The 19,388-nt window shown below is 48.1% G+C and overlaps 1 protein-coding gene across 1 annotated transcript in view; it reads right to left on the reverse strand.

Annotated features, from left to right (window-relative positions):
- Nucleotides 1-19,388, reverse strand: part of LOC311119728 (uncharacterized protein) — a gene marked incomplete at both ends in the record, with an annotated part of 60,361 nt that overhangs the window by 18,432 nt on the left and 22,541 nt on the right. The gene's annotated exons all lie outside the window — the stretch shown is intronic.

The raw sequence follows: 19,388 nt of genomic DNA on the forward strand, positions 1-19,388 counted from the left end.
GGGCAGCTAGGAGACTGAATCCTCGCCAGGCTCGGTGGACTATGTTTCTAGCCCGGTTCGTGTTTAAAATCACTTACATCCCTGGGTCCCAGAACGGGAAGGCAGATGCCCTGTCTCGGCGGTATGACACGGAGGAGAGGTCCGTTGAGCCCACTCCCATACTACCTAAGTCTTGTCTGGTGGCACCGGTGGTATGGGAGGTCGATACGGAGATCGAGCGGGCGTTACACACCGACCCTAGCCCTCCACAGTGTCCGGTGGGTCGGACGTACGTCCCGCTCGAGGTCCGGGATCGACTCATTTATTGGGCTCACACGTCACCCTCCTCTGGGCATCCAGGTATTGGCCGGACAGTGCACTGCCTTAGCACAAAGTACTGGTGGCCAACGTTAGCCATGGATGTGAGGATTTATGTCTCCTCCTGCTCGGTGTGTGCCCAGTGTAAGGCGCCCAGACACTTGCCCAGGGGTAAGTTACAACCCCTGCCCGTTCCACAACGACCCTGGTCTCACCTCTCGGTGGATTTTGTTACAGACCTTCCCCCCTCACAGGGGAATACCACCATCCTGGTCGTTGTGGATCGGTTCTCGAAGGCCTGTCGTCTCCTTCCCATGCCGGGTCTTCCTACTGCCCTACAGACCGCTGAGGCTCTATTTACCCACGTCTTCCGGCATTACGGGGTACCCGAGGATATAGTGTCTGATCGAGGCCCCCAGTTTACCTCCAGAGTCTGGAGAGCGTTTATGGAACGGTTGGGGGTTTCGGTGAGCCTTACCTCGGGTTACCACCCGGAGAGTAATGGGCAGGTCGAACGTGTCAACCAGGATGTGGGTAGGTTTCTGAGGTCGTATTGCCAGGGCCGGCCGGAGGAGTGGGCGAGATATGTTCCCTGGGCCGAGATGGCACAGAACTCTCTCCGCCACTCCTCCACTAAACTAACCCCTTTCCAGTGTGTGTTAGGGTAACAGCCGGTTCTGGCACCTTGGCATGAGAGCCAGATCGAGGCCCCTGCGGTGGATGAGTGGGTGCGGCGCTCTGAGGAGACGTGGAACGCTGCACACATCCATCTGCAGCGAGCCATCCGTCGACATAAGACGAGCGCCGATCTCCACCGCAGTGAGGGGCCAGTGTACGCACCTGGAGATCGAGTCTGGCTCTCGACCAGAAACCTGCCCCTCCGCCTGCCCTGCCGGAAGCTGGGTCGGCGGTTTGTGGGGCCTTTTAAGGTCCTGAGGAGATTGAACGAGGTGTGTTACAGGTTACAACTGCCCATTGATTACAAGAATATTAACCCCTCGTTCCATGTGTCTCTCCTCAGGCCGGTGGTAGCTGGTCCACTCCAGGATTATGAGATAGAAGAGACTCCTCCGCCCCCGTTGGACATCGAGGGGGCTCCGGCGTACACTGTTCGGTCCATCCTAGATTTGAGACGCCGGATGGGGGGTCTCCAATATCTCGTGGAGAGGGAGGGGTATGGCCCGGAGGAGCGGTGCTGGGTGCCGAGGAGGGACATCCTAGACCCGTCTCTTCTGACCGAGTTCCATCGTGGTCATCCCACGCGCCCTGCTCCGCGTCTTCCTGGTCGTCCCCGAGGCCGGGGTCGGCGCACGGCTGGAGCCGCTCGTCAAGGGGGGGGTACTGTCACGGTTTCGGCCGAGGCTGCTCCTTCTCCTTGTTCGGGCAGGCTTCGGTGGTCATCTTCTCCGGAGTACTAGCTGCCACCGTTCTATGTTTCTATGTTTGACTGGTTTTGTCTGTTTTGTTACACCTGTTCCTTGTTAGTGTTCATTATGCGTCCTATTTAGTTCTCTTGAGTTTGGTCAGGTGTTGTGTGTAATTGTTCGATGTCACGTGTTGTGTTAGTTCGTTGTTCTGTTCTCTCTGTATATTTTTGTTAGAGAGAGTCCCGCACTTTGTGCGCCTTTATTTTGTACTTTACCATTGTGCGTAAAGTTCGCCTGTTGCCTGTTGCCGTGGTTGACTTGTTCTTTGGACTTCACTAAAGACGTCTGTTCGAAACCTCTGTGTGTCCTGCGTGTGATTCTACGCTACCTCTACACTCAACCCTGACAGAAGAATAACAAGTCAAAATAAGTCTATTAGTGCAGTAGTGTAGTATTGTATATTACAGTGCATTCGGAAAGCATTCAAACCCCTTGACTTTTCCCACATTTTCTTATGTTACAGCCTTATTCTAAAATGTATTTTTTTTTAAATTAAAAATCATCAATCTACACACAATACCCTGTAATGATAAAGCAAAAACCGTTTTTTAAAATGTTTGCAAATTTATATAATTTATAAAAATATGAAATATTACATTTACATAAGTATTCATACCCTATACTCAGTACTTTGTTGAAGCACTTTTGGCAGCGATTACAGCCTCGAGTCTTCTTGGGTATGACGCTACAAGCTTGGCACACCTGTATTTGGGGAGTTTCTCCCAGTCCTCTCTGCAGATCCTCTCAAGCTCTGTCAGGTTGGATGGGGAGCGTCACTGCACAGCTATTTTCAGATCTCTCCAGAGATATTCGATCAGGTTCAAGTCCGGGCTCTGGCTGGGCCACTCAAGGACATTCAAGACTTGTCCAGAAGACACTCATATGTTGTCTTGGCTGTGTGCTTAGGGTCGTTGTCATGTTGGAAGGTGAACCTTCGCCCCAGTCTGAGGTCCTGAGTGCTCTGTAGCAGGTTTTCATCAAGGATCTCTCTGTACTTTGCTCCATTCATCTTTCCCTCGATCCTGACTAGTCTCCCAGTCCCTGCCACTGAAACCCCCCCCCCCCCCCCCCCGGGCGTGATGCTGCCACCACCATGCTTCACTGTAGGGATGGTGCCAGGTTTCCTCCAGACGTGATGCTTGGCATTCAGGCCAAAGAGTTCAATCTTGGTTTCATCAGACCAGAGAATCTTGTTTCTCATGGTCTGAGAGTCTTTAGGTGCCTGTTGGCAAACTCCAAGCGGGCTGTCATGTGCCATTTACTGAGGAGTGGCTTCCGTCTGGCCACTCTACCATTAAGGCCTGATTGGTGGAGTGCTGCAGAGATGGTTGTCCTTCTGGAAGGTTCTCCCATCTCCACAGAGGAACTTTGGAGCTCTGTCAGAATGACCATCGGGTTCTTGGTCATCTCCCTGACCAAGGCCCTTCTCTCCCGATTGCTCAGTTTGGCCGGGCGGCCAGCTCTAGGAAGAGTGTTGGTGATTCCAAACTTCATCCTTTTAAGAATGATGGAGGCCACTGTGTTCTTGGGGACCTTCAATGCTGCAGAAATGTTTTGGTACCCTTCCCTAGATCTGTGCCTCAACACAATCCTGTCTCGGGGCTTTACGGACAATTCCTTTGACCTCATGGCTTGGTTTTTGCTCTGACATGCACTGTCAACTATGGGACCTTATGTAGGCAGGTGTGTGCCTTTCCAAATCATGTTCAATCAATTGAATTTACCACATGCAGACTCCAATCAAGTCGTACATCTCAAGGATGATCAATGGAAACAGGATGCACCTGAGCTCAATTTCGAGTCTCGTAGTAAAGGGTCTGAATACTTATGTAAATAAGGTATTTCAGTTGTTTTTTTGTTTTTTTGTGTGCAGAAAATGTCTAAAAACCAGTTTTCGCTTTGTCATTATGAGGTAATTATTATGTGTGTAGATTAAAGAGGCATGTTTTTTATTTAATTCATTTTAGAATAAGGCTGTAACATAACAAAATATGGAAAAAGTCAACGGGTCTGAATACTTTCCGAATGCACTGAATATACAGGGAGCACCAGTACCGAGCCGATGTGAAGAGGTGTGAGGTAATTGAGAAAAGAAAAGTGCCTTTTTCCACATTTTGTTGTTACAGTCTGAATTTTAAATGATATTTTGTCACTGACCTACTCACAATACCCCATGTCAAAGTGGAATTATGTATTTGTTTTTATAAATTTTTTATTTAAAAAAATGACAAGCTAACATATGGAATTGTTTTAAGATGGTCATAGCAAGGATTATTTAGCTATTTGATTTTGAATTTTAAGACCCCTTAAAGTATCAAATAAATCATTAAAAAAATTGATTTGATGAAACATTGAATTTGGCATTACTGCTATCAGCCAATAGAAATGCATTGAATAACAGATTCACTACATGGAACAACAGATAGTCCCCCCAAAAAAATCTAAAGGAAGTTTGCTCTGAAGTGTCTGTCCTATATCTGAGAGATATAAGAAATATCAGGAAACATTTAATTTTTATTTTCTTACATGTATTTATCCCCTTATTTTAGGCACTAAACTATCTCCATATATACTTCCATAAATGTTTTAAACTGGTTCCGGGGACCTTCAGAGTCTTGTGAGGCTTGTGGACGTCCTAAATGGAGAACCCCATCACATTTGTGAGTCTCATCTTTCAATAGAGTGGTTTTAATAGTTTGTAGGCCAAACCGTTCGGACGCTACATACGATTTTGTGAGAGGACCGATTTTCAGGATGTCTCATGGTCTGACAACACCGCTTTAGCTCTGCCACCTTCAACTGCAGATGCGGAAGGGCGATATCGGTGGATGTAGTGGATTGAGACGCAGCCCACGCTAAAAAACATATATCTTTCTTAAACTAACGGATTTTGATGGGGATTTTTGTACTATGTTAATTAGATTTCCGTTGGGGCGCGACCATTGTAGGCTAAGGGTTAACATGATTTTTGAATGACTACCTCATCTCTGTACCCCACACATACAATTATCTGTAAGGTCCCTCAGTCAAACTGTCACGCCCTGGCTCTGGGGACACTGTTATGTTGAGCCAGGGTGTGTAGATCTATGGGTTTTGTTTCTATGGGTGTTTATTTCTATGTTGGCCAGAGTGACTCCCAATCAGAGGCAACGAGTGTCAGCTGTCGTGGGTTGTCTCTGATTGGGAGCCATATTTAAACTGTCTGTTTTTCATTCGGGTTTGTGGGATTTTGTTCTATTTTGGTTTGTGTAAAACCGTAGACATCACGTTATCGTCTGTTGTTTTGATCGTGTGATCATTCCAATTTAATAAATATGTTCACTTTCAACGCTGCGCCTTGGTCCTCCTCATTGGTAGACGATCGTGACAGAAAATCCCACCAAGATGTGACCAAGCAGCGTGTCCAGGAGCCATCGCCAGGGAGATCCCTAACAGATCTCCTTCGCCTCCTCGACTGGGTCAAGCCGAGTGAGGAAGAGAAGGGCTTGACCTTGTGGCAGAAGGGCGAAAGGCTGGCGAGGGACATGGAGACCTGGTCCACGGGTAGGGGAGACGCCCAGAAAATATTTAGGGGGGGGCTAACGCTGTGGACGACGGGGCAGCAGGAGGCCGCCAGGTTACGGGAGTCACTGGTCACCAGGGGGAGCGAGGATGTAGAAGCACGGCGAGAGGTACTGGCGTGTGTTGCCAGTCCGGTCCGGCCTGTTCCTGATCCCCACATAGGGCCAGTGGTGTGTGTTCCCAGTACGGTCCGGCCTGTTCCTGCCACTCGCACCAAGTCTACGGTGCGCGTCGCCAGCCCAGTCCGGCCCATTCCTGCTCCCCGCACCAAGTCAGGGGTGCGCTTCGACAGCCCGGCTCGGCCCGTTCCTGCTCCCCGCACCAAGTCAGTGGTGCGCTTCGTCAGCCCGGCTCGGCCCGTTCCTGCTCCCCGCACCAAGTCAGGGGTGCGCTTCGACAGCCCGGCTCGGCCCGTCCCTGCTCCCCGCACCAAGTCAGTGGTGCGCTTCGTCAGCCCGGCTCGGCCCATTCCTGCTCCCCGCACCAAGTCAGGGGTGCGCTTCGACAGCCCGGCTCGGCCCGCTCCTGCTCCCCACACCAAGCCAGTGGTGTGCGTCGTCAGTCCGGCACGGCCCGTGCCTGTTCCACCGGTGGCTGGTCCGGCACCGGTCAGATGCTTCACGCCAGAGCTAGAGCAATCCGCTCCACCAGTGTGCAGTCCAGCTCCGGCCAGCGGGGCCAGACCGGACCAGGGGTACTTTGGGGGGTTGGAGAGGGAGCGGGGATCAGGTCCGGAGCCGGATCCGCCGCCTAGGCGGAGTGCCCACCCGGTCCCTCCCCTGTGGGTTTTGGTTGACGCGGTCGGAGTCCGCGCCTTTAGGGGGGGGTACTGTCACGCCCTGGCTCTGGGGACACTGTTATGTTGAGCCAGGGTGTGTAGATCTATGGGTTTTGTTTCTATGGGTGTTTATTTCTATGTTGGCCAGAGTGACTCCCAATCAGAGGCAACGAGTGTCAGCTGTCGTGGGTTGTCTCTGATTGGGAGCCATATTTAAACTGTCTGTTTTTCATTCGGGTTTGTGGGATTTTGTTCTATTTTGGTTTGTGTAAAACCGTAGACATCACGTTATCGTCTGTTGTTTTGATCGTGTGATCATTCCAATTTAATAAATATGTTCGCTTTCAACGCTGCGCCTTGGTCCTCCTCATTGGTAGACGATCGTGACACAAGCAGTGAATTTCAAACACATTTTCAATCACAAAGACCTGGGTGGTTTTCCAACGCCTCGCAAAGAAGGGCACCTTATGGTAGATGAAAAAAAAAAAACATTTAAAAAAACAGTCTCTACAAAGCTACAGGCCTCCTTTCTAACTCAGTTGCCAGAAAGGAAGGAAACAGCTCAGGGATTTCACCATGAGGCCAATGATGACTTTAAAACAGTTACAGAGTTTAATGGCTGTGATAGGAGAAAACTGAGGTTGGATCAACATTGTAGTTACTCCACAATACTAACCTAAATGACAGAGTGAAAAGGAAGCTTGTACAGAATAAAAATATTCCAAAACATGTTTGCAACAAGCCACTAAAGTAATACAGCAAATAATGTTGCAAAGCAATTCACGTTTTGTCCTGAATAAAAAGGGTTATGTTTGGGGCAAATCCAATACAACACATTACTGAGTACCACTCTTGTCACGCCCTGGCTCTGGGGACTATGTTATGTTGAGCCAGGGTGTGTAAGTCTATGTTTTGTATATCTATGTTGGCCTGAGTGACTCCCAATCAGAGGCAACGAGGGTCAGCTGGTTGTCTCTGATTGGGAGCCATATTTAACTATCGGTCTTTTCACTTTGTGTTGTGGTTTCTTGTTCCTTTTGGTTTGTGTATCGAAGGACTTCACGTTTCGTTCATTGTTTTGATCGTGTGATCTAGTTAATAAATATAAATATGTTCACCCGCAACGCTGCGCCTTGGTCCTCCTCCTTAAGCGAACGTGACAGAAGAAACCACCAAGACAGGACCAAGCAGCATGAAGAGGAGAGAGGAAGGACCTGGGATCAGGGGAGTAGGAGTTTCGGCTGGGCCACGCTAAGTGAAGAGGAGAGAGGCTGGTCTATGAAGCAATGGATCGAGAGTCTGGCGAGAGCTAGGGAGGCCTGGTCCACGGGGAGGAGAGAACCCCAGAAATTTTTTAGGGGGGGGCTCACGACGTGGACGACGGGGCAGCAGGAGGCCGCGATGGAGCGGTCCAGCGGGTGTGAAGAGGAGGCCGCCAGGTTAAGGGGGCCACTGGTCACAGAGGAGAGGGAAAGTGTGGAGGCACGGCGAGAGATACTGGGGTGTATTACCAGTCCGGTCCGGCCCGTTCCTGATCCCTGCATAGGGCCAGTGGCGTGTGTCCCCAGTACGGTTCGGCCCGTTCCTGCTCTCCGCACCAAGTCTGTGGTGCGCGTCGCCAGCCCAGTCCGGCCCATCCAAGCTTCCCGCACCAAGCCAGTGGTGTGCGTCGTCAGTCCGGCACGGCCCGTGCCTGCTCTCCGCACCAAGTCTGTGGTGCGCGTCGCCAGCCCAGTCCGGCCCATCCAAGCTTCCCGCACCAAGCCAGTGGTGTGCGTCGTCAGTCCGGCACGGCCCGTGCCTGCTCTCCGCACCAAGTCTATGGTGCGTTTCGTCAGCCCTGTCCGGCCCGTTCCTGCTCTCCGCACCAAGTCTGTGGTGCGCGTCGCCAGCCCAGTCCGGCCCATCCAAGCTCCCCGCACCAGGTCAGTGGTGCGCGTCGTCAGCCCAGTCCGGCCCGTTCCTCCTCCACGCATCAAGCCAGAGGTGTGCGTCGTCAGTCCAGCACAACCCGTGCCTGGGTCATGTCCGGAGCCGGATCCGTCGCCGAGGCGGAGTGCCCACCCGGTCCCTCCCCTGTTGTGGTTGTTTGGCGCGGCCGGAGTCCGCGCCTTTGGGGGGGGGTACTGTCACGCCCTGGCTCTGGGGACTATGTTATGTTGAGCCAGGGTGTGTAAGTCTATGTTTTGTATATCTATGTTGGCCTGAGTGACTCCCAATCAGAGGCAACGAGGGTCAGCTGGTTGTCTCTGATTGGGAGCCATATTTAACTATCGGTCTTTTCACTTTGTGTTGTGGTTTCTTGTTCCTTTTGGTTTGTGTATCGAAGGACTTCACGTTTCGTTCATTGTTTTGATCGTGTGATCTAGTTAATAAATATAAATATGTTCACCCGCAACGCTGCGCCTTGGTCCTCCTCCTTAAGCGAACGTGACAACTCTCCATATTTTCAATCATAGCGGTGGCTGCGTCATGTTATGGATATGCTTGTAATCGTTAAGGACTGGGGTGTTTTTCAGGATTAAAACGAAACAGAATGGAGCTAAGCACAGACAAAATCCTAGAGGAAAATCTGGTTCAGTCTGCTTTCCACCAGACACTGGGAGATGAGTTTGCAGTTACAGTTTTGACTTAAATCTGCTTGAAAATCTCTGCCAAAGGTGATACTAACATTCATTGACACAGGGTTGTTATGTGTGTGTGTGTGTGTGTGTGTGTGTGTGTGTGTGTGTGTGTGTGTGTGTGTGTGTGTGTGTGTGTGTGTGTGTGTGTGTTGGGGTGTAAGTACAGTGAGGGAAAAAAGTATTTGATCCCCTGTTGATTTTGTACGTTTGCCCACTGACAAAGAAATGATCAGTCTATAATTTTAATGGTAGGTTTATTTGAACAGTGAGGGACAGAATAACAACAACAAAAATCCAGAAAAACGCATGTCAAAAATGTTATAAATTGATTTGCATTTTAATGAGGGAAAATAAGTATTTGACCCCCTCTCAATCCGAAAGATTTCTGGCTCCCAGGTGTCTTTTATACAGGTAACGAGGTGAGATTAGGAGCACACTCTTAAAGGGAGTGCTCCTAATCTCAGTTTGTTACCTGTATAAAAGACACTTGTCCACAGAAGCAATCAATCAATCAGATTCCAAACTCTCCACCATGGCCAAGACCAAAGAGCTCTCCAAGGATGTCAGGGACAAGATTGTAGACCTAAACAAGGCTGGAATGGGCTACAAGACCATCGCCAAGCAGCTTGGTGAGAAGGTGACAACAGTTGGTGCGATTATTCGCAAATGGAAGAAACACAAAAGAACTGTCAATCTCCCTCGACCTGGGGCACCATGCAAGATCTCACCTTGTGGAGTTGCAATGATTATAAGAACGGTGAGGAATCAGCCCAGAACTACACGAGAGGATCTTGTCAATGATCTCAAGGCAGCTGGGACCATAGTTACCAAGAAAACAATTGGTAACACACTACGCCGTGAAGACCTGAAATCCTGCAGTGCCCAGAAGGTCCCCCTGCTCAAGAAAGCACATATACAGGCCCGTCTGAAGTTTGCCAATGAACATCTGAATGATTCAGAGGAGAACTGGGTGAAAGTGTTGTGGTCAGATGAGACCAAAATCGAGCTCTTTGGCATCAACTCAACTCGCCGTGTTTGGGGGAGGAGGAATGCTGCCTATGACCCCAAGAACACCATCCCCACCGTCAAACATGGAGGTGGAAACATTATGCTTTGGGGGTGTTTTTCTGCTAAGGGGACAGGACAACTTCACCGCATCAAAGGGACGATGGACGGGGCCAAGTACTGTCAAATCTTGGGTGAGAACCTCCTTCCCTCAGCCAGGGCATTGAAAATGGGTCGTGGATGGGTATTCCAGCATGACAATGACCCAAAACACACGGCCAAGACAACAAAGGAGTGGCTCAAGAAGAAGCACATTAAGGTCCTGGAGTGGCCTAGCCAGTCTCCAGACCTTAATCCCATAGAAAATCTGTGGAGGGAGCTGAAGGTTCGAGTTGCCAAACGTCAGCCTCGAAACCTTAATGACTTGGAGAAGATCTGCAAAGAAGAGTGGGACAAAATCCCTCCTGAGATGTGTGCAAACCTGGTGGCCAACTACAAGAAACGTCTGACCTCTGTGATTGCCAACAAGGGTTTTGCCACCAAGTACTAAGTCATGTTTTGCAGAGGGGTCAAATACTTATTTCCCTCATTAAAATGCAAATCAATTTATAACATTTTTGACATGCAATTTTCTGGATTTTTTTGTTGTTATTCTGTCTCTCACTGTTCAAATAAATCAACCATTAAAATTATAGACTGATCATGTCTTTGTCAGTGGGCAAACGTACAAAATCAGCAGGGGATCAAATACTTTTTTCCCTCACTGTATGTGTCAGTATCAAGCACTATACCAGGATAAACTGTTACCTGGTTGTTGATCACCAACTCCATCCTTCCTGCAGGGCTTGATGGGTGTTTCGTTGGTGTATATATGATCATCAATATCCATGGTCTTTATTTCATTAGGGGTTTTGCCTTTAAATCCATCTCTGTTTCCATAGTTTGCCTCTGACATCTTTACACACTTGTGCTCAAATGCAGTAACTTCTACTGTCGTAACTTCTACTGTTGTAACTTCTACGGTTGTAACTTCTACTATTGTAACTTCTAATGTTGTAACTTCTACGCTTGTAACGTCTGCTGTTATCTCAGTTGTAGGTTTGTGTCTGTTCACTTCACCGCTGGATCCTCTGTGTGACTCAGCCTGATGTAAGAGACAGTTTTAACTGTCAACCTCATTAAAGGGGAAACTGTCTAACCAATAGTATGACACTAACCACCACCACGTGACTCCAACCTTATTTTCTGAAAAACATGTTTGTTTTCCACAATGTAGATTAGTTTGTATATTTAGTTTCTAATAGTTTTGTTTACCACATTGACACATTTCACCTTGAACACCATCGATGGCCATGTAGAGTTATTTTAATCTATGCTGTCTCAGTGAGAGGAGTTATTCAGAGATATGTGTTAGAATGTATGTCTGCATCTTTCTCAGAGGTTTTAGAGCGGCGATATCATTCACACCATTTGAAACTCTGGCGGTCCACTTCCTTTTAAACTTTAACTGAGACTCTGATATGATGTTGCCACCAGCAGCAGGGTGAACAGTAGATAGCTTAATGCAAGACGGTGAACTCACAAAGAATAACTGCTGTCTCCTGTGTGACATTGACACCAGAGAGAATAGTTATTCAGAGATGACTCTGTCTTTCTACGGTCTACATTTACTCTCACTTCCTCTTCCTCATTCTCTATCTACATCAAAACAAGCTGGCGGACAATAACTGCACTGCACACTACTCTAACATCTCCCTGTTTATCAGAGGACTGTATGGTGTCACAGAAGTGTAGAAGTGTGAATGGGTGTGACAACAGCTCTGTGTGGGAGTCAGCGTGTCACATGCTTCTTACTGGAAAAAAGGCAAATGACTTACTGGAAATTGCATGTTGATCATTTGCATAAGACTCCCATTGACCCCCACATCTCTGGATGGTTAACATTACCATTTGTGGCAGTGTGTATTGACCTCAGAACACCGGTTCACCACCTCAGGACACCAGTTCACCACCTCAGAACACCGGTACACCACCTCAGGACACCGGTTCACCACTTCAGGACACCAGTTGACCACCTCAGGACACCAGTTGACCACCTCAGGACACCAGTTCACCACCTCAGGACACCGGTTCACCGTTGTTAGTTATTGATCCTGTCATCAGATAATGGACAGTTAGTTATTGATCCTGTCATCAGATAGTGGACAGTAGTTATTGATCCTGTCATCAGATAGTGGACAGTTAGTTATTGATCCTGTCATCAGATAGTGGACAGTTACTTATTGATCCTGTCATCAGATAGTGGACAGTTAGTTATTGATCCTGTCATCAGATAGTGGACAGTTAGTTATTGATCCTGTCATCAGATAGTGGACAGTTACTTATTGATCCTGTCATCAGATAGTGGATAGTTAGTTATTGATCCTGTCATCAGATAGTGGACAGTTAGTTATTAATCCTGTCATCAGATAGTGGACAGTTACTTATTGATCCTGTCATCAGATAGTGGAAAGTTAGTTATTTATCCTGTCATCAGATAGTGGACAGTTAGTTATTGATCCTGTCATCAGATAGTGGACAGTTACTTATTGATCCTGTCATCAGATAGTGGAAAGTTAGTTATTTATCCTGTCATCAGATAGTGGACAGTTAGTTATTTATCCTGTCATCAGATAGTGAACAGTTAGTTATTGAACCTGTCATCAGATAGTGGACAGTTAGTTATTTATCCGACCTTAATGACCTCTCAATGAGTGTGTGTCCTCTCCTCTCCTCTCCTCTCCTCTCCTCTCCTCTCCTCTCCTCTCCTCTCCTCTCCTCTCCTCTCCTCTCCTCTCCTCTCCTCTCCTCTCCTCTCCTCTCCTCTCCTCTCCTCCCTCTCTCTCCTCTCCTCTCCTCTCCTCTCCTCTCCTCCCTCTCTCTCCTCTCCTCTCTTTCTCCCTCTCTCTCCTCTTCTCTCTTTCTGCCTCTTTCTCCTGTGTGTGTGTGTGTGTGTGTGTGTGTGTGTGTGTGTGTGTGTGTGTGTGTGTGTTTGTGTACGTGTGTATGTGTGACTAAATAGGAAAGAGAGAGAGAGAGGAAGAGGAAGAGGAAGAGGAAGAGGAAGTGAGAAGTTGAAAATGTGTGTGTGTGGTCTTAGCATCCATGTCTCAGTCATATCGTTAGGCTAGCTGTTACCATGGATACACACTCTCAGTCATATCGTTAGGCTAGCTGTTACCATGGATACACACTCTCAGTCATATCGTTAGGCTAGCTGTTACCATGGATACACACTCTCAGTCATATCGTTAGGCTAGCTGTTACCATGGATACACACTCTGAGTCATATCGTTAAACTAGCTGTTACCATGGATACACACTCTCAGTCATATCGTTAGGCTAGCTGTTACCATGGATACACACTCTCAGTCATATCGTTAGGCTAGCTGTTACCATGGATACACACTCTCAGTCATATCGTTAGGCTAGCTGTTACCATGGATACACACTCTCAGTCATATCGTTAGGCTAGCTGTTACCATGGATACACACTCTCAGTCATATCGTTAGGCTAGCTGTTACCATGGAGGCAACTAGTGGGGGTAGAGGGATACACCCTCAGTCATATAGTTAGGCTAGCTGTTACCATGGATACACACTCTCAGTCATATCGTTAGGCTAGCTGTTACCATGGAGGCAACTAGTGGGGGTGGAGGGATACACACTCTCAAATCAAATCAAATCAAATCAAATCAAATTTTATTGGTCACATGCGCCGAATACAACAGGTGCAGACATTACAGTGAAATGCTTACTTACAGCCCTTAACCAACAGTGCATTTATTTTAAACAAAAAAGTAAGAATAAAACAACAACAAAAAAGTGTTGAGAAAAAAAGAGCAGAAGTAAAAATAAAGTGACAGTAGGGAGGCTATATATACAATAGAATAAAGTGACAGTAGGGAGGCTATATATACAGGGGGGTACCGTTGCATAGTCAATGTGCGGGGGTACCGGCTAGTTGAGGTAGTTGAGGTAATATGTACATGTGGGTAGAGTTAAAGTGACTATGCATAAATACTTAACAGAGTAGCAGCAGCGTAAAAAGTATGGGGTGGGGGGGCAGTGCAAATAGTCCGGGTAGCCATGATTAGCTGTTCAGGAGTCTTATGGCTTGGGGGTAGAAGCTGTTGAGAAGTCTTTTGGACCTAGACTTGGCACTCCGGTACCGCTTGCCGTGCGGTAGCAGAGAGAACAGTCTATGACTAGGGTGACTGGAGTCTTTGACAATTTTGAGGGCCTTCCTCTGACACCGCCTGGTATAGAGGTCCTGGATGGCAGGGAGCTTTGCCCCTGTGATGTACTGGGCCGTACGCACTACCCTCTGTAGTGCCTTGCGGTCAGAGGCCAAGCAGTTGCCATACCAGGCGGTGATGCAACCAGTCAGGATGCTCTCGATGGTGCAGCTGTAGAATTTTTTGAGGATCTGAGGACCCATGCCAAATCAAGTCTCCTGAGGGGGAATAGGCTTTGTCGTGCCCTCTTCACGACTGTCTTGGTGTGTTTGGACCATGATAGTTCGTTGGTGATGTGGACACCAAGGAACTTGAAGCTCTCAACCTGTTCCACTACAGCCCCGTCGATGAGAATGGGGGCGTGCTCAGTCCTCTTTTTTTTCCTGTAGTCCACAATCATCTCCTTTGTCTTGGTCACGTTGAGGGAGAGGTTGTTGTCCTGGCACCACACGGCCAGATCTCTGACCTCCTCCCTATAGGCTGTCTCATCGTTGTCGGTGATCAGGCCTACCACTGTTGTGTCGTCGGCAAACTTAATGATGGTGTTGGAGTCGTGCCTGGCCATGCAGTCATGGGTGAACAGAGAGTACAGGAGGGGACTGAGCACGCACCCCTGAGGGGCCCCCGTGTTGAGGATCAGTGTGGCAGATGTGTTGTTACCTACCCTTACCACCTGGGGGCGGCCCGTCAGGAAGTCCAGGATCCAGTTGCAGAGGGAGGTGTTTAGTCCCAGGATCCTTAGCTTAGTGATGAGCTTTGAGGGCACTATGGTGTTGAATGCTGAGCTGTAGTCAATGAATAGCATTCTCACGTAGGTGTTCCTCTTGTCCAGGTGGGAAAGGGCAGTGTGGAGTGCGATAGAGATTGCATCATCTGTGGATCTGTTGGGGCGGTATGCAAATTGGAGTGGGTCTAGGGTTTCTGGGATTATGCTGTTGATGTGAGCCATGACCAGTCTTTCAAAGCACTTCATGGCTACAGACGTCAGTGCCACGGGTCGGTAGTCATTTAGGCAGGTTATCTTAGAGTTCTTGGGCACGGGGACTATGGTGGTCTGCTTGAAACATGTTGGTATTACAGACTCAGTCAGGGACATGTTGAAAATGTCAGTGAAGACACTTGCCAGTTGGTCAGCACATGCTCGGAGTACACGTCCTGGTAATCCGTCTGGCCCTGCGGCCTTGTGAATGTTGACCTGCTTAAAAGTCTTACTCACATCGGCTACGGAGAGCGTGATCACATAGTCGTCCGGAACAGCTGGTGCTCTCATGCATGCTTCAGTGTTGCTTGCCTCGAAGCGAGCATAGAAGTGGTTTAGCTCGTCTGGTAGGCTTGTGTCACTGGGCAGCTCGCGGCTGTGCTTCCCTTTGTAGTCTGTAATAGTTTTCAAGCCCTGCCACATCCGACGAGCGTCAGAGCCAGTGTAGTATGATTCAATCTTAGACCTGTATTGACTCTTTGCCTGTTTGATGGTTCGTCGGAGGTCATAGCGGGATTTCTTATAAGCGTCCGGGTTAGAGTCCCGTTCCTTGAAAGCGGCAGCTCTACCCTTTAGCTCAGTGCGGATGTTTCCTGTAATCCATGGCTTCTGGTTGGGGTATGTACGTACGGTCACTGTGGGGACGACATCATCGATGCACTTATTGATGAAGCCAGTGACTGATGTGGTGTACTCCTCAATGCTGTCTGAAGAATCCCGGAACATGTTCCAGTCTGTGCTAGCAAAACAGTCCTGTAGCTTAGCATCTGCGTCATCTGACCACTTTTTTATTAGCCGAATCACTGGTGCTTCCTGCTTCAGTTTTTGCTTATAAGCAGGAATCAGGAGGATAGAGTTATGGTCAGATTTGCCAAATGGAGGGCGAGGGAGAGCTTTGTATGCGTCTCTGTGTGTGGAGTAAAGGTGGTCTAGAGTTTTTTCCCCTCTGGTTGCACATTTAACATGCTGGTAGAAATTAGGTAGAACGGATTTAAGTTTCCCTGCATTAAAGTCCCCTGCTACTAGGAGCGCTGCATCTGGATGAGCGTTTTCCTGTTGATTAATGGCCTTGTACAACTCATTCAGTGCAATCTTAATGCCAGCATTGGTTTGTGGTGGTAAATAGACAGCTATGAAAAATATAGATGAAAACTCTCTTGGTAAATAGTGTGGTCTACAGCTTATCATAAGATACTCTACCTCAGGCGAGCAAAACCTTGAGACTTCCTTAGTATTTGATTTTGTGCACCAGCTGTTGTTTACAAATATACAGAGACCGCCACCCCTCGTCTTACCCGAGTCTGCCGTTCTGTCCTGCCGATGTAGCGTATAGCCTGCTAGCTGAATGTTATCATTGTCGTCGTTCAGCCACGACTCCGTGAAACATAAGATATTACAGTTTTTAATGTCCCGTTGGTAGGATAACCGTAATCTTAAATCGTCCATTTTATTCTCCAAAGCTTGAACGTTGGCTAATAGGATTGATGGGAGAGGCAGTTTACTCGTTCGCCGTCGGATCCTTACAAGGCACCCGGATCTGCGTCCACGATATCTCCGTCTCTTCCTCACGCGAATGACGGGGATCTGGGCCTTGTCGGGAGTCTGTAGAATATCCTTCGCGAACGCCTCGTTGAAGAAAAAGTGTTCGTCCAACGCGAGGTGAGTAATCGCTGTCCTGATATCCAGAAGCTCTCTTTGGTTATAAGAGACGATGGCAGAAACATTATGTACAAAATAAATTACAAATAACGCGGAAAAACACACATAATAGTACAATTGGTTAGAGGGCTGTAAAACGGCAGCCATCTTCTTCCGGCGCTGTTTACATGACACTCTCAGTCATATCGTTAGGCTAGCTGTTACCATGGAGACAACTAGTGGGGGTGGAGGGAAACACACTCTCAGTCATATCGTTAGGCTAGCTGTTACCATGGAGGCAACTAGTGGGGGTAGAGGGATACACACTCTCAGTGATATCGTTAGGCTAGCTGTTACCATGGAGGCAACTAGTGGGGGTAGAGGGATACACACTCTCAGTCATATCGTTAGGCTAGCTGTTACCATGGAAACACACTCTCAGTCATATCGTTAGGCTAGCTGTTACCATGGAGGCAACTAGTGGGGGTAGAGGGAAACACACTCTCAGTCATATCGTTAGGCTAGCTGTTACCATGGAGGCAACTAGTGGGGGTAGAGGGATACACACTCTCAGTCATATCGTTAGGCTAGCTGTTACCATGGAGACAACTAGTGGGGGTGGAGGGAAACACACTCTCAGTCATATCGTTAGGCTAGCTGTTACCATGTAGGCAACTAGTGGGGGTAGAGGGAAACACACTCTCAGTCATATCGTTAGGCTAGCTGTTACCATGGAGGCAACTAGTGGGGGTAGAGGGATACACACTCTCAGTCATATCGTTAGGCTAGCTGTTACCATGGAGACAACTAGTGGGGGTGGAGGGAAACACACTCTCAGTCATATCGTTAGGCTAGCTGTTACCATGGAGGCAACTAGTGGGGGTAGAGGGATACACACTCTCAGTCATATCGGTAGGCTAGCTGTTACCATGGAGACAACTAGTGGGGTTGGAGGGAAACACACTCTCAGTCATATCGTTAGGCTAGCTGTTACCATGGAGGCAACTAGTGGGGGTAGAGGGAAACACACTCTCAGTCATATCGTTAGGCTAGCTGTTACCATGGAGACAACTAGTGGGGGTAGAGGGAAACACACTCTCAGTCATATCGTTAGGCTAGCTGTTACCATGGAGGCAACTAGTGGGGGTGGAGGGAAACACACTCTCAGTCATATCGTTAGGCTAGCTGTTACCATGGAGACAACTAGTGGGGGTAGAGGGAAACACACTCTCAGTCATATCGTTAGGCTAGCTGTTACCATGGAGGCAACTAGTGGGGGTAGAGGGATAAACACTCTCAGTCATATCGTTAGGCTAGCTGTTACCATGGATACACACTCTCAGTCATATCGTTAGGCTAGCTGTTACCATGGAGGCAACTAGTGGGGGTAGAGGGAAACACACTCTCAGTCATATCGTTAGGCTAGCTGTTACCATGGAGGCAACTAGTGGGGGTGGAGGGAAACACACTCTCAGTCATATCGTTAGGCTAGCTGTTACCATGGAGGCAACTAGTGGGGGTGGAGGGATACACACTCTCAGTCATATCGTTAGGCTAGCTGTTACCATGGAAACACACTCTCAGTCATATCGTTAGGCTAGCTGTTACCATGGAGGCAACTAGTGGGGGTAGAGGGAAACACACTCTCAGTCATATCGTTAGGCTAGCTGTTACCATGGAGACAACTAGTGGGGGTGGAGGGATACACACTCTCAGTCATATCGTTAGGCTAGCTGTTACCATGGAGACAACTAGTGGGGATAGAGGGATACACACTCTCAGTCATATCGTTAGGCTAGCTGTTACCATGGATACACACTCTCAGTCATATCGTTAGGCTAGCTGTTACCATGGAGGCATCTAGAGGGGGTAGAGGGAAACACACTCTCAGTCATATCGTTAGGCTAGCTGTTACCATGGAGGCAACTAGTGGGGGTAGAGGGAAACACACTCTCAGTCATATCGTTAGGCTAGCTGTTACCATGGAGGCAACTAGTGGGGGTGGAGGGAAACACACTCTCAGTCATATCGTTAGGCTAGCTGTTACCATGGAGGCAACTAGTGGGGGTAGAGGGAAACACACTCTCAGTCATATCGTTAGGCTAGCTGTTACCATGGAGGCAACTAGTGGGGGTAGAGGGATACACACTCTCACACACATATAGCGACGGTCATCAAAATTGTTAAAAGGTTTTAGAAGCAATTCTAATAAATGGCCAATGGCCGAAGATACTCCAAACTTTTAGCATTTGTATAATCCATCAGATATGTTCTGAATTACAGCACATACAATATTTTACTGGCACGGACAAATAATGAATGGAGTTCAAGGATTTTGGTGTGAATTCAGGTATCACATTTATTGTACAATTTCAAATGAGATGTTGTATGTTTCTTGACGATGCATTATGCTGCCTTGTTGACAACATGACCGCGGGGTGCAGATTACTGTTTGATTTGAGAAAGGTGCTCCTCCCTCCCTGCTTTTGCCCGATGACGTGACGGCCCATTGTCCAGTTCAACCCGGGCCAGCGTAATAGAGCTCACCTCAATAGCAGGATACCCTGTTTTGCATGTTATTTTGGCATTAATTCATGTCACATATCAGTTTGCAAACAATTAATAAAGCCGCATACAAACGTGTTCTCTTTCTTGCGTAAGGCAGCGCCTAAATGCAGGTGTTTCAGCCTCGCTCAGTGCTTTCTGGGGTGGTGGGGCAGCCAGTGGAATATACAGAGCGTATGCTTTGGTAATGTTCTCTAGTTGCGCCGTGATTGGTTCAGTGTTCTGTCACTCACTATA

Source organism: Coregonus lavaretus, assembly GCF_964263955.1.
Source record: "Coregonus lavaretus genome assembly, contig: HAP1_SCAFFOLD_336, whole genome shotgun sequence".
NCBI lineage: Eukaryota > Metazoa > Chordata > Actinopteri > Salmoniformes > Salmonidae > Coregonus > Coregonus lavaretus.